At 33.6% G+C, this 13,576-nt stretch overlaps 2 long non-coding RNA genes across 2 annotated transcripts; both read right to left on the bottom strand.

The window, feature by feature from the left end:
- Positions 1-3,870: 3,870 nt before the first annotated feature.
- On the bottom strand, positions 3,871-6,796 carry LOC107628229 (uncharacterized). Its single transcript, XR_001617646.3, has 4 exons — positions 6,064-6,796; positions 5,859-5,979; positions 5,571-5,744; positions 3,871-4,120 (listed from the first exon to the last, which is right to left on the bottom strand). It is a non-coding gene; the product is annotated as an uncharacterized LOC107628229 (long non-coding RNA).
- Positions 6,797-12,221: 5,425 nt separating this feature from the next.
- Positions 12,222-13,274, bottom strand: LOC107628230 (uncharacterized). The gene is made up of 3 exons (XR_015904805.1): positions 12,606-13,274; positions 12,401-12,521; positions 12,222-12,286 (listed from the first exon to the last, which is right to left on the bottom strand). It is a non-coding gene; the product is annotated as an uncharacterized LOC107628230 (long non-coding RNA).
- Positions 13,275-13,576: the final 302 nt, after the last annotated feature.

Here is a 13,576-nt window from a genome sequence, read left to right as displayed (position 1 = left end):
TAAGCGGTTGCGAATTTTTCAAACTAGAAAACATTGACTTGGAACATGCTTTCTATGTTAAGAGACTTGCTTGCTTTTGCGATTCATCATGAATTGACAAAAAGACTAGGGTTTAAAAAAATAATGGAGATTATTACTATCAAGGGGAAGAACTATAACAATTTTTTTAAAGATAATTTTATTTGAACATCATAATTAAATTGGGGTGCGTAAAGGGTGAATAAATAAAATTTAATAGAAATAGAATATGTGTGACCAGTACGAGGTACATAAAAAGAAAAATTGTGCTAACAAATTCAAGCTTATTATATTCGTAATTTAATTTGGTAGTTAATCAACTAATTAATAAATTTAAAATAAGTATAAAAAATTAAGTTTTAATTATTTAATATTAATTAAGTTTTCTATTATAAAATTATTTTTTAATTATTATTTTTTTACAATATTTAAGATTTAGGTGATTAAAATTTAGTGTTTGAAATTTAGAATCTAAATAAAGGTTAAAATTGAGAATTTAAAACCTATAGTAAAATGATTTAAAAAAATTTACTGATATTAACTAAAAAATTAACATTTTGATTATTTTTAGGGTAAAACACTTACATAAATCAAAAGCAACCCAATATTACATGAATCACTAGAAACAAAAAATATTATTTGGATGCATGCATATATCTATATAAATCAAATTTACTGAATTCGATTTACTATTAAAATGTGTAAACCGAATTTAGTAAATTCGAGGTTAAATTACACAGTTGATCTCTATACTTTTACTAAAATTGCAAATTAGTCCATACACTTTAAAAAGTTTGTAATTGAATCTCTAAACAAAATTAAATTTTGTAATTTAGTCCCTATCGTTCAAACAACGTTTGATTTAACAGAATATTCGCTGAATTAGGTTGATTTGTTGCTGTTTTTTTTTTAGACATTGGATTATTTACTTTGAGCATGTTTAGAATTGGAATTGTTCTCTTGTTATCGATGTTCAATGTTGGAATTGGAAGAGAAGAAAAAGTTACTGGACGGAAGGGATAATGGAAGAAGGGGATGCAGGCGGGCTCATAATGGTAATAATGGAGGAGGAGGAGGAGGGTGGCCCGTGAAGGATAGGGACTCGACGGCGATGGTGATAAGGGGCAGTTGATGGTGGTTCAACAATGATGTTTTGGAAAGAATAACTGAAATGCGAAGAAGAGAGGAGGAAAAAAGGGAGAAGAAAAAAAAGAGGACATTATAATAAATGTGTATTTTTTTTTATGGTAAACATCATTGGGGACCTAATTATAAAATTATACTTCATATAAGGATGACCTAATTACAAATTTTTAAAGTATCATAGTTATCAAAACCGAATCGATAATTGATCCAGTCATTCGATCGGGTCACTGGGTTACTAGTTCAACCGATGGGTCACTGATCTACCCGGTTGATTTGGTCATAATTAAATAAAAATAAAAATAAAATAAAAAATTAAATGCATGTTTTAAAAAAATATATTCATGATAATTCAATATCAATTCTTAGATATAATTTATGGTGCAAAAAAAGATAATAAATTAATCACTAGTATAAAATACTTTTTTAATTTATCAATATCAATATATCAATACATTTGTATATTATGAATTGTTACTTGTTTGGTATCCATGTCAATCCATGCTTAAAAGGATTAAAACAAATAAAAATTCATTCATGATTTATTATATATTAAATTTTTGTCACATATATTATCAAGAAGCAAGATGGCACGGAGAAGGATTGCATCCTCGAATTGTTGTGGACGGAGCTCCTACAATAGTTCAGCAGCGCGCACGTACATCATGGACCCGCGTGGTTTAGTGTGTGGTCTAAAACGCGAATCGACCGATTTTTAACGAATTTAATTACTATTGACTGCTTCAATTACGTGTTCGGTTCAATTCACCAATCAAATCGGTCAGACTTTTGGTTTATCAATCCGGTCCAATTCTAATAACAATGAGTGTAAAGATTAATTTATAATTTTACTGTAAATATAAAGACTAATAATTAATAATTTAATCTAAATTCAATTTACATCGATATATACATAAAGACATATGTCTAATGTTTTTTTTTTATTTTAAATGATTTATGTAATATTAGGTTATTTTTTTGATTATATAAGGGTTTTACCCTAAATTTTTTATTTATTAGTGATCTCAAACTTTTGCCTCAAAAACTGAGAAAAATAAAATCTACGACGTATTGAAAGAGTAGTAGAATTTTCTAAATCAAGCATAAGCAAGTTTTGAATGCAATCAATAACTGATTAATCAATTGGAAACATTTTAAGTACACAGGGTATTGGTGTTCTAGTTATTTTAATTATTAATCTAAATTATAAAAAATATATATAATATATATTAATTAAAATTAACAGTTAAAATAAATGGTACACCGATCTAAATTATAAAAAATATATATAATATATATTAATTGAAATTAACAGTTAAAATAAATGAAAAACTAATACTTTTCGATGCACTTAAAATGTTTCCGAAAATACCAAGTTGGATATCTTTATGGCAGTGACATGACGGTATATAAAACTATATTTTGACAGTTAAAATATATTAGTTTAATACACCAAGTTGCGAAAAAGACTATATTTATTATTATGAGTAACATCATGATGAGGTAAGCAATAATTATATTAATTTAAATATTTGATATGCTATCTCCTTTTCTTGTTCCTGTTGAAGGCCTTGAGGAAGAAAATGCGACGTATATTCTATACTCGCTAAACTTCGTGTTTCTTACAATATTTTATTTGTCTTTTCTTTGTATTATAATTTGTTCAGGATTTAAATTTTATGCACTATCTAGCATAAACATGTTTTGCATATATAATTATTTAAGCATTATCATATAAATAAAAATTAATTACTTCTATATACGAATGATCATTTAAAACACATTAGTAAAATTTGTTTATTCTATCATGCAAATCATTTTTTACCAAATGAAAATTAATAAATTATTGTCTTAATTATTCTTTTAAGATGTGTTTAGAATAAAATCACTACAATAATTCCAACGGATAGCGGCGAAAATTTTGTAGCGATTTTATAAAATCGCCTCAAAATGAATAATTACAGCACATATGGCGGCGGTTGGGAGTGGAATTGCAATCAGCCTTGTATAAACCACCGCTATATGTAACATGGAGTGAATTATCGTTATACATTTTGCGATAGTTTTCTTCCAACCGCCGCAAAATGCGTATAACCACATACTTAAATATTTTCTTTAGTAATAACCATCTGGGTATAATCTAGTTAAGTTAACACTACTTTTTTAAACTACATTTGTTTAAATCATTGTTACTTAAACTCGTAACACTTTTTCTAGATTCGTTTTACGTAAAAAAGTTCACAAGTTATTTACTTTCAACCAAGTAGATAGGAACATCTTAGAATATAGTTGCATTCATATAGGTTGCATCTCATGAGTCTTACTTTCCCTCATTCATTCTTTATATCTCCTTGAGCTTAGCATGAGGACATGCTAATGTTTAAGTGTGGGGAGATTTGATGCACCACAATTTCGTGGTACATTTTGTACTTAATTGAGTGGATTTTATCGACTAAACTCACACGTATTCATATAGTTCGCATGTTTTACATTTTCCTTCCTAATTCTGTGCTGTGATTGAAAACATGCTTCTTTGGCCTTAAAATTGTTAATTATTAGTCATCTCTCATTACCATTCGATGCTGTGTAACACCCTCACTATCAGAAATCACGCTTCCGGCTGCGCTACTCTGATAGCAAGAAGTATTACGACTACTTTACATACTAAATACTAGAATAGGAGCCTGTAACTCGATACTGTATCGCTAATTTCTTTGAAAACCGGAAATAAATACTTTATTTTAAGAAAATTACAAACAGGCATAGATTCATATACAAGACTCCTTATATAATAATTCAATATAATATATGTATAAAACATACAATTCCTATCCCTCTTACAAACTTGTAATAACAAAGACGAGGGGAAAAAAATAATCTAATTAATACAACAACATATAAACCAAACGTAGTATAACTCTTCTTAATGCTTCTTCATCTGGTTCCTGAAAAGGTAAAGCTGTAGGGGGGTGAGAACCTAACCACACGGTCTCACCACGGAGTTTCAAAGTTGTCATAAGAAGATATTTAATAAGAAACTGTTTTCAAGCTCAGTGATTATCATTGCCTTATGAATCTTTTAAAACCAATAGGAAATTGTTCAAAACCCTTTTCAAAGAAACAATGTTTAATCTTTCAGAAATCCGAAATCTTTCCTTTCTTATAAGAAAATCTCAATCAGAAATCAACCACGCAATTAAACAACACAATCATTAATTCAACATCCAAGTTCATTCTCAAATGTAGCACGCCAGGACAAACATAGGCAAGACAGACAAGGAAAACACAAGCAGGTAGCAGTTACAGCAAATAGTTCAAGTAGCAGTTAAGAACAGTTTAGCAATTAGGCAAACCAAAACAAGTTCAAACCCAAGCAAAGCATACAAATGCATATGATGCATGCCTGTCCTATGGCTGATGAGGCTCATCTGTCGGTTATCCAGCCAACCCGACAAGTCTGAATTGTACTTAGACTATCCCCCGACGTGCATCCCCAAGAGTCTATGCATAGCTTTTTCTCAAATAATCAATATTACTCAATGGGGGTAACATTCTCGGGAATTTATATAGTGCCCGGTCACCCACTTACATCGTAGGGTCAACAGAGTATCGAGTTTTCAACCTGGTACACGTGGTGGCAAGCCACGGCACTTAATCCAGGGAACCTTGTATCTCAGATATTTCAAATTCATAAGCCATATGAATAATTCCAAGTTCACATCTCAACAATCTCAACATCATAATCATTCATCAATCCAAATCTCATTTCCAAGTTCATTTCAAAGTCATATTTCAAATAAAATCCTCATCCTCCTCTTTTTCATTCTGTTCGTTAACAATCTCAATTCCAAAACAAAATTCTTTCTTTGATAGGCAAATCAATCTTAAAACGTATAATGCTTAAAAACAAATATTTTTAATTAGTTACTTTAAATAAAACTTCCAATTTTATAAAATTTCGACAGCATCTCCTCTAAAACTCGGACACTGCCACCCTTTTCGGGTCCCATCCAAACATTTCTCAAACCTTTTCTCAACCATTTCCAAATCTCAAACAATTCCAATATCAAAGTATTTTCAAAATCAGACCAATTCCAATAATAAAACTCTTTTTAAAGCCAAACCAGCTCAAGTATTAAATTATTTATAAAATCAAACCGACTCAAAATCAAACCAGTTTAACTTCAAACCAAGAAAAATCACTTTTCATAATAATCAAGTAAATAATTTTCCAAATCCATTTCTTAACAACAACCGTACTTCACTCAAGCAATCAAGAACCCAATAATCCAGTCCAACAATCCATTACATCCACAAGACAAATATAATCACAGAAATATATCTTTTTGCATCAATATCTATTTATCACAACTCTGTAATGTAAATTAGATTTTAAGAAAAACCCCTACCTCGATTAGTTGAATTCACATAGATTAAACGTGGTAACTCCCTTTTCTTTTAATTTTTATGGCAGCAACAAGCACGTAACTAAAGCAGCAGCATTGTCAATCTCTTATGGCAGTGACGATGGTTGCAGCAAGACAAGGATTCGAATTGGATAAGAATCAAAAGCAAACATAGCTCTGGAAGATTCACAACAATTCAAAGACCAGAATTGAATTAAAACAAGAACATGGCAATTAAAAGTAACAAAATAGAATGTGCCAAATAGGTCAGAACCAAGGAGAAGAGCAAACCAGAATCAATGTAATAGGATTCAGAACCAACAGCAGCGACAGTGACATCAGTTCTCTCGGAGCAAGAACAACAACGATCTCAGCATCAATTATGCCTTTTCGAACGGTAAACCAGCAACGACTAAAACAGTAATCCATAGTCCTATAATTAAGCCAGGAAGGGACAGAGGAACAAGATAAAACAGAGCAAGGTTTAAAGCGTTACAGTTTCAAGAATAGGAGAATTGAAATCAGAGCAAGGCTGGCGCTGTCTTCGACTCTGGTGGCGGTGCACAACTTACCGGCGACTAAGGCAGCAACGTAGACAAGGCTTCCCCTCGGCGGTGAGAAGCGGCGGTGGCACGCGGCGATGGTAACTCCGGCCACGACAAGGCGTGGCGGTGGCTGAACAACAACGAACGGCGGCGCAACACCTTCCTCTCTCACCTGCGAACTCTTTTTCTCTCACTTGTGAGCTCAACGGCGACGGCCATGGAAGCTTCTGCTCGGCGGGCTCGACGGCGACTGGTACAATGGCGGCATCTCCCCTTTCTCCACCGTGGGCTCTCTCGTTCCTCTCTCACTCTCCCTCAGTTGGCCCAATCGATAGTGACGGCGACGTGGGTTCAAAACGGCGACGCCTCTTCTTCGACACGGCTGGACGGCGACGCGACACGGCGCGGTGAGCGGCGGCGAGGTAGCAGCGTGGTCTTCTCTCTCTTCTCCTTCCTCAGCTCTCCCTCTCTCTTCTCTGTACGACCTGACGGCGCGGCGGCAGTGACGCTTGCCGGCGCCGCCCTCACTCTCCCCTCCCCTTCTCCCGCAGATCCCTCTCCTCTCTTCCCTTTCTGTTTGGCTGAAGTTCATGTGTTAGAGAGGGTGGTTTCTTTTTCTTTTGTTTACTGGAGGGGGGGGAAGGCGGTTTAGGTTTCATTAGGGATTTTAGAATTAGGGTTCCCAATTTGGGAATTAGGGTTAGGGGTGGTTCAGTCATCTCACTAAAATTAGGAGTAATTGAAAATCAAAAATCAATTTTTAGTCCATTAATAATATTTGTAAAAATACTATTTAATTATTTATCAATTTATAAATTATTTTTAAATAAAGACTTTAATTCAATAATTAGAGATAATATAATTAATTTTCTTTGTTCATAAAAATTAAAATATATTAAATTCCAAAATCTCAATTCTCTAAATCAATTTATACAAAATTCTTATTATTTTGCAATTACTAAATTTTATAGTTCAAATATAGAAAATTATTCAACAATTATAAAATTAGAGAAAAATTCTAATTTAATTATCTAAACTTAATTTAATTAGCTTTAGTTAAATAATTTTTAAAATTAAAATCTTTAATGAATAATTAAATTGAAATCAATTTAGAGTAAGGCTTTTCAAAAGTTTTGGGTCTTACATCCTACCCACCTTATAAAAATTTTCGTCCTCGAAAATTAAAAGAATATACAAGGTAATACTAAGAATAAGTACTCTACTGTTCAAATGCTTTTTAGATAAGAAAATTTAGAATATTACAAGAAATATTACACGGTTTCAATACTTTTCTTTTGAATACTTTAGAAAAACAAAAAGTTGTGGTATATATAAATTTTCAAATAGCAAATAAACCATAAGACTTAGAAATAAAGGAAAAGCATGGTGTAAAGCAGTAGTTACGAAATAGGCTGAAAAGAAAATGGGTTACATGGTGTCAACCTTATGAGTTTTAACATAGCTCACTATCACAACTCCCTTTGATGTCACATACTTACAAGCTTCACGTTCAACGTTCATGAACCGTATCCTAAAGAACTACCGCGTTACAAGTTTCACCTTAAGTTTATCTATCTCACGTTGCTCTGGTCACTTAACTAACTTGTTGCGAATCGTTATCTTATACGAATTGAGCTACCGAAAACTTGAATATCTTCCCGACAATACTCCTTTCCCGAAATTTAAACGTCATAACCTACGGCGTTTTCAAACTTGCCGAAGTTCATCTCCTCATCTATTAGTCATTTCCTGAAAAACTAACGCTTCGGTTTTTATTTTCTAGGGACCACATGTGACATTGAGATAAGCACCAGTATATTCAAGTAGTTACAAATCTAAGGAAAAAATGAATAAGTGACGAGGATAAAATTCGTATAAATTAAGGAGGATACGTAAGATTGCAACTAAGTAACGATTTACAGGCACGAGAAAATGTTCTAGAAAGAAAATCATTTTGCATCTAAATAGGAAATTTGAATCTAGGAACTCCTTAAGAGATAAGAAAAGTAGTGATGATTTAAATTGAAATAAGTTCAAGCCAGAACAGAGGAACACTAAGTTCACAAGAGAGGAATAACTGAACTAACGATATCATTTGCAAAACTCAGAAGCATGGAAAAATCTAAGAAAGTATGATTTCTCATTCTAAAAAGAAAAGATATGAAATAGATATCCTTCAAGAGAGAGGTAACAGAAGCGTAAATATTGGATTATGTTAAAACAAATTCAAGTTAAATTAAATTTGTGCAAAACTTGAAATAATGAAAATTAATTGAGCTAAAAATGTTGAAAAATCTTAAAAGATCATAATCAAACAAGAATATGCATAAAAATTTATATCAAACCTAGAGGTAGAACTAAATTCTATTTAGAAGAAAAAGTCCGAGATAAATTAGTCAATAAAAGAATACTTGGTACGTTACAAACAAATAGGTTTCGATTGCATAAGAAAGTTTTAAACCTTCGTATCAGTAAATATATGCTAAGTTCCAAAACGATTTTGTTAAAATTTAAGTTAGGGCTACGGATAGAATCCAGTAAAACAAGAACTGAATTGAAATTTCTTCAATGGAATCTAAAACAAAAACCTTAGAACGAGATTATAAAAAGTGGTATGTGCACCAAAATAAGTTTGGAGTTTATTCAAAGGAATACAAATTTTGATAAATAAGAACAAGTAACCAAAATGGTGTTTCACAAGGTCTTGGAGAAACGTTTGAAATTATAAGTAAGCAAGGATGTACAAAAACAAGAAGATGTACCGAAAGGGAAAATCGAGTTGTAACCTTATGAAGGAATGAAGCCACTTTCCCAAAATAATTACTATAAGTTTTAATAAGGTATTGTGTGAAAACAATCCAATTTAAAATAAATTAATTGAAGTTTGTCAATTAGAGATTAACTAGAATAGAAGCAAAAATTTCTTATCAAGAATCTTAGAGTACATAATCAAGTAAAAAGACATATATAAAAATTTGAGTAAATATTGGAGGAGAATCAAATTATGTTCAAAGAAAGAAATCTAATGTAAAGTTTTCTTATATAGTTAATAAGAGTATAGATAAAATAAAAAGATCCAAACTCTTCTCAACGAAGATTCCGAAACAAAAACATTGAAAGAATATTACTAGAATTGTTATCTCATACCAAGACAAATTCGAAATTTTTACCAAGGGAAGTACTTTATTCATTTAGAGAAAAACAGGATCAAAAATTGTAACCTGGGCAAAATACGCATAAGTTGTAGAAGGCAAAGTAGAAGAACCAAATCACACAATTAGCTTGCTACAAATCGTAACTCTCACGGTTTCAAATCACTCAAGTATTAAGAATTATGTGTTACGCTAGAACAGATTTAGGATCAAATAAAAGGATACAAAATTTATGAAGAAATGCATAAATAATGATAATGATAAATAATCAAATCAGGTTCCAAAAAGAATTGAAACAAGGAGTGTAAAAGATGGTAAATTGAAGGATAAGCAGCACACGCATCATGTGACATGATTAAAGTACCTACCTTCGGTGTAAACTAATCAAGGAATAACATCTGACGTTTTTCAAAGAATTAAGGACCATTGTCTTGTGAAACAAGTTCAAAACCAACTCGAAAGAAGAACTCGTGATTCGTGAAGAGAAATATGAGCAACATCAAAGGTAAAAGTTCCAAATGATTTTAAGTGAATAATCAGGATTATAATCAAGCAGAAATATATATATAGGAATGAATAAGTATCGCTAGGAACAGAGTCGAATCATATCTTAAAAGGAAAAATCTAAAACAAGGAATTCCAACATAACCAATAAGAGAGAGAACGGTGTACTAAGCTACACGACATGAACAAGATTACACATCAAAACGGAACTAACTTCAAAATTTAATTTCTAACGCTCCCAGAACCCGTGAACCACATCGCTTATTAATTCAACTTTGTCAATGATAACCCATTAACTTTACCGTATACGTAAACCATTAATATTAAGCTGGCCAGACTTAATAATAACAGATATGCAATGGAAAGCTAACAGTGTTAATAAAAAAAACAGTCATGTGCATAAAGCTCTAATTCTCGTCATTCGGACAAGACCTATAACATGACAGACACTCAGAGTATGCGATTAAAGCATAATCGGTCCATTCCTCAGGCTCTACAGAAAAGACGGCTCTGATACCATAATGTAACACCCTCACTATCAGAAATCATGCTTCCGGCTGCGCTACTCTGATAGCAAGAAGTATTACGACTACTTTACATACTAAATACTAGAATAGGAGCCTGTAACTTGATACTGTATCGCTAATTTCTTTGAAAACCGGAAATAAATACTTTATTTTAAGAAAATTACAAACAGGCATAGATTCATATACAAGACTCCTTATATAATAATTCAATATAATATATGTATAAAACATACAATTCCTATCCCTCTTACAAACTTGTAATAACAAAGACGAGGGGAAAAAAATAATCTAATTAATACAACAACATATAAACCAAACGTAGTATAACTCTTCTTAATGCTTCTTCATCTGGTTCCTGAAAAGGTAAAGCTGTAGGGGGGTGAGACCTAACCACACGGTCTCACCACGGAGTTTCAAAGTTGTCATAAGAAGATATTTAATAAGAAACTGTTTTCAAGCTCAGTGATTATCATTGCCTTATGTATCTTTTAAAACCAATAGGAAATTGTTCAAAACCCTTTTCAAAGAAACAATGTTTAATCTTTCAGAAATCCGAAATCTTTCCTTTCTTATAAGAAAATCTCAATCAGAAATCAACCACGCAATTAAACAATATAATCATTAATTCAACATCCAAGTTCATTCTCAAATGTAGCACGCCAGGACAAACACAGGCAAGACAGACAAGGAAAACACAAGCAGGTAGCAGTTACAGCAAATAGTTCAAGTAGCAGTTAAGAACAGTTTAGCAATTAGGCAAACCAAAACAAGTTCAAACCCAAGCAAAGCATATAAATGCATATGATGCATGCCTGTCCTATGGCTAATGAGGCTCATCTGTCGGTTATCCAGCCAACCCGACAAGTCTGAATTGTACTTAGACTGTCCCCCGACGTGCATCCCCAAGAGTCTATGCATAGCTTTTTCTCAAATAATCAATATTACTCAATGGGGGTAACATTCTCGGGAATTTATATAGTGCCCGGTCACCCACTTACATCGTAGGGTCAACAGAGTATCGAGTTTTCAACCTGGTACACGTGGTGGCAAGCCACGGCACTTAATCCAGGGAACCTCGTATCTCAGATATTTCAAATTCATAAGCCATATGAATAATTCCAAGTTCACATCTCAACATTCTCAACATCATAATCATTCATCAATCCAAATCTCATTTCCAAGTTCATTTCAAAGTCATATTTCAAATAAAATCCTCATCCTCCTCTTTTTCATTCTGTTCGTTAACAATCTCAATTCCAAAACAAAATTCTTTCTTTGATAGGCAAATCAATCTTAAAACGTATAATGCTTAAAACAAATCTTTTTAATTAGTTACTTTAAATAAAACTTCCAATTTTATAAAATTTCGACAGCATCTCCTCTAAAACTCAGACACTGCCACCCTTTTTGGGTCCCATCCAAACATTTCTCAAACCTTTTCTCAACCATTTCCAAATCTCAAACAATTCCAATATCAAAGTATTTTCAAAATCAGACCAATTCCAATAATAAAACTCTTTTTAAAGCCAAACCAGCTCAAGTATTAAATTATTTATAAAATCAAACCGACTCAAAATCAAACCGGTTTAACTTCAAACCAAGAAAAATCACTTTTCATAATAATCAAGTAAATAACTTTCCAAATCCATTTCTTAACAACAACCGTACTTCACTCAAGCAATCAAGAACCCAATAATCCAGTCCAACAATCCATTACATCCACAAGACAAATATAATCACAGAAATATATCTTTTTGCATCAATATCTATTTATCACAACTCTGTAATGTAAATTAGATTTTAAGAAAAACCCCTACCTCGATTAGTTGAATTCACATAGATTAAACGTGGTAACTCCCTTTTCTTTTAATTTTTATGGCAGCAACAAGCACGTAACTAAAGCAGCAGCATTCTCAATCTCTTATAGCAGTGACGATGGTTGCAGCAAGACAAGGATTCGAATTGGATAAGAATCAAAAGCAAACATAGCTCTCGAAGATTCACAACAATTCAAAGACCAGAATTGAATTAAAACAAGAACATGGCAATTAAAAGTGACAAAATAGAACGTGCCAAATAGGTCAGAACCAAGGAGAAGAGCAAACCAGAATCAATGTAATAGGATTCAGAACCAACAGCAGCGACAGTGACATCAGTTCTCTCGGAGCAAGAACAACAACGATCTCAGCATCAATTATGCCTTTTCGAACGGTAAACCAGCAACGACTAAAACAATAATCCATAGTCCTATAATTAAGCCAGGAAGGGACAGAGGAACAAGATAAAACAGAGCAAGGTTTAAAGCATTACAGTTTCAAGAATAGGAGAATTGAAATCAGAGCAAGGCTGGCGCTGTCTTCGACTCTGGTGGCGGTGCACAACTTACCGGCGACTAAGGCAGCAACGTAGACAAGGCTTCCCCTCGGCGGTGAGAAGCGGCGGTGGCACGCGGCGATGGTAACTCCGGCGACGACAAGGCGTGGCGGTGGCTGAACAACAACGAACGGCGGCGCAACACCTTCCTCTCTCACCTGCGAACTCTTTTTCTCTCACTTGTGAGCTCAACGGCGACGGCCATGGAAGCTTCTGCTCGGCGGGCTCGACGGCGACTGGTACAATGGCGGCATCTCCCCTTTCTCCACCGTGGGCTCTCTCGTTCCTCTCTCACTCTCCCTCAGTTGGACCAATCGATAGTGACGGCGACGTGGGTTCAAAACGGCGACGCCTCTTCTTCGACACGGCTGGACGGCGACGCGACACGGCGCGGTGAGCGGCGGCGAGGTAGCAGCGTGGTCTTCTCTCTCTTCTCCTTCCTCAGCTCTCCCTCTCTCTTCTCTGTACGACCTGACGGCGCGGCGGCAGTGACGCTTGCCGGCGCCGCCCTCACTCTCCCCTCCCCTTCTCCCGCAGATCCCTCTCCTCTCTTCCCTTTCTGTTTGGCTGAAGTTCATGTGTTAGAGAGGGTGGTTTCTTTTTCTTTTGTTTACTGGAGGGGGGGGGGGAAAGGCGGTTCAGGTTTCATTAGGGATTTTAGAATTAGGGTTCCCAATTTGGGAATTAGGGTTAGGGGTGGTTCAGTCATCTCACTAAAATTAGGAGTAATTGAAAATCAAAAATCAACTTTTAGTCCATTAATAATATTTGTAAAAATACTATTTAATTATTTATCAATTTATAAATTATTTTTAAATAAAGACTTTAATTCAATAATTAGAGATAATATAATTAATTTTCTTTATTCATAAAAATTAAAATATATTAAATTCCAAAATCTCAATTCT

This window comes from Arachis ipaensis, chromosome B2 (genome assembly GCF_059453495.1).
Source record: "Arachis ipaensis isolate K30076 ecotype BB chromosome B2, ASM5945349v1, whole genome shotgun sequence".
NCBI classification, from domain to species: Eukaryota; Viridiplantae; Streptophyta; class Magnoliopsida; order Fabales; family Fabaceae; genus Arachis; species Arachis ipaensis.
This window is presented reverse-complemented; position numbering and strand designations above follow the sequence as displayed.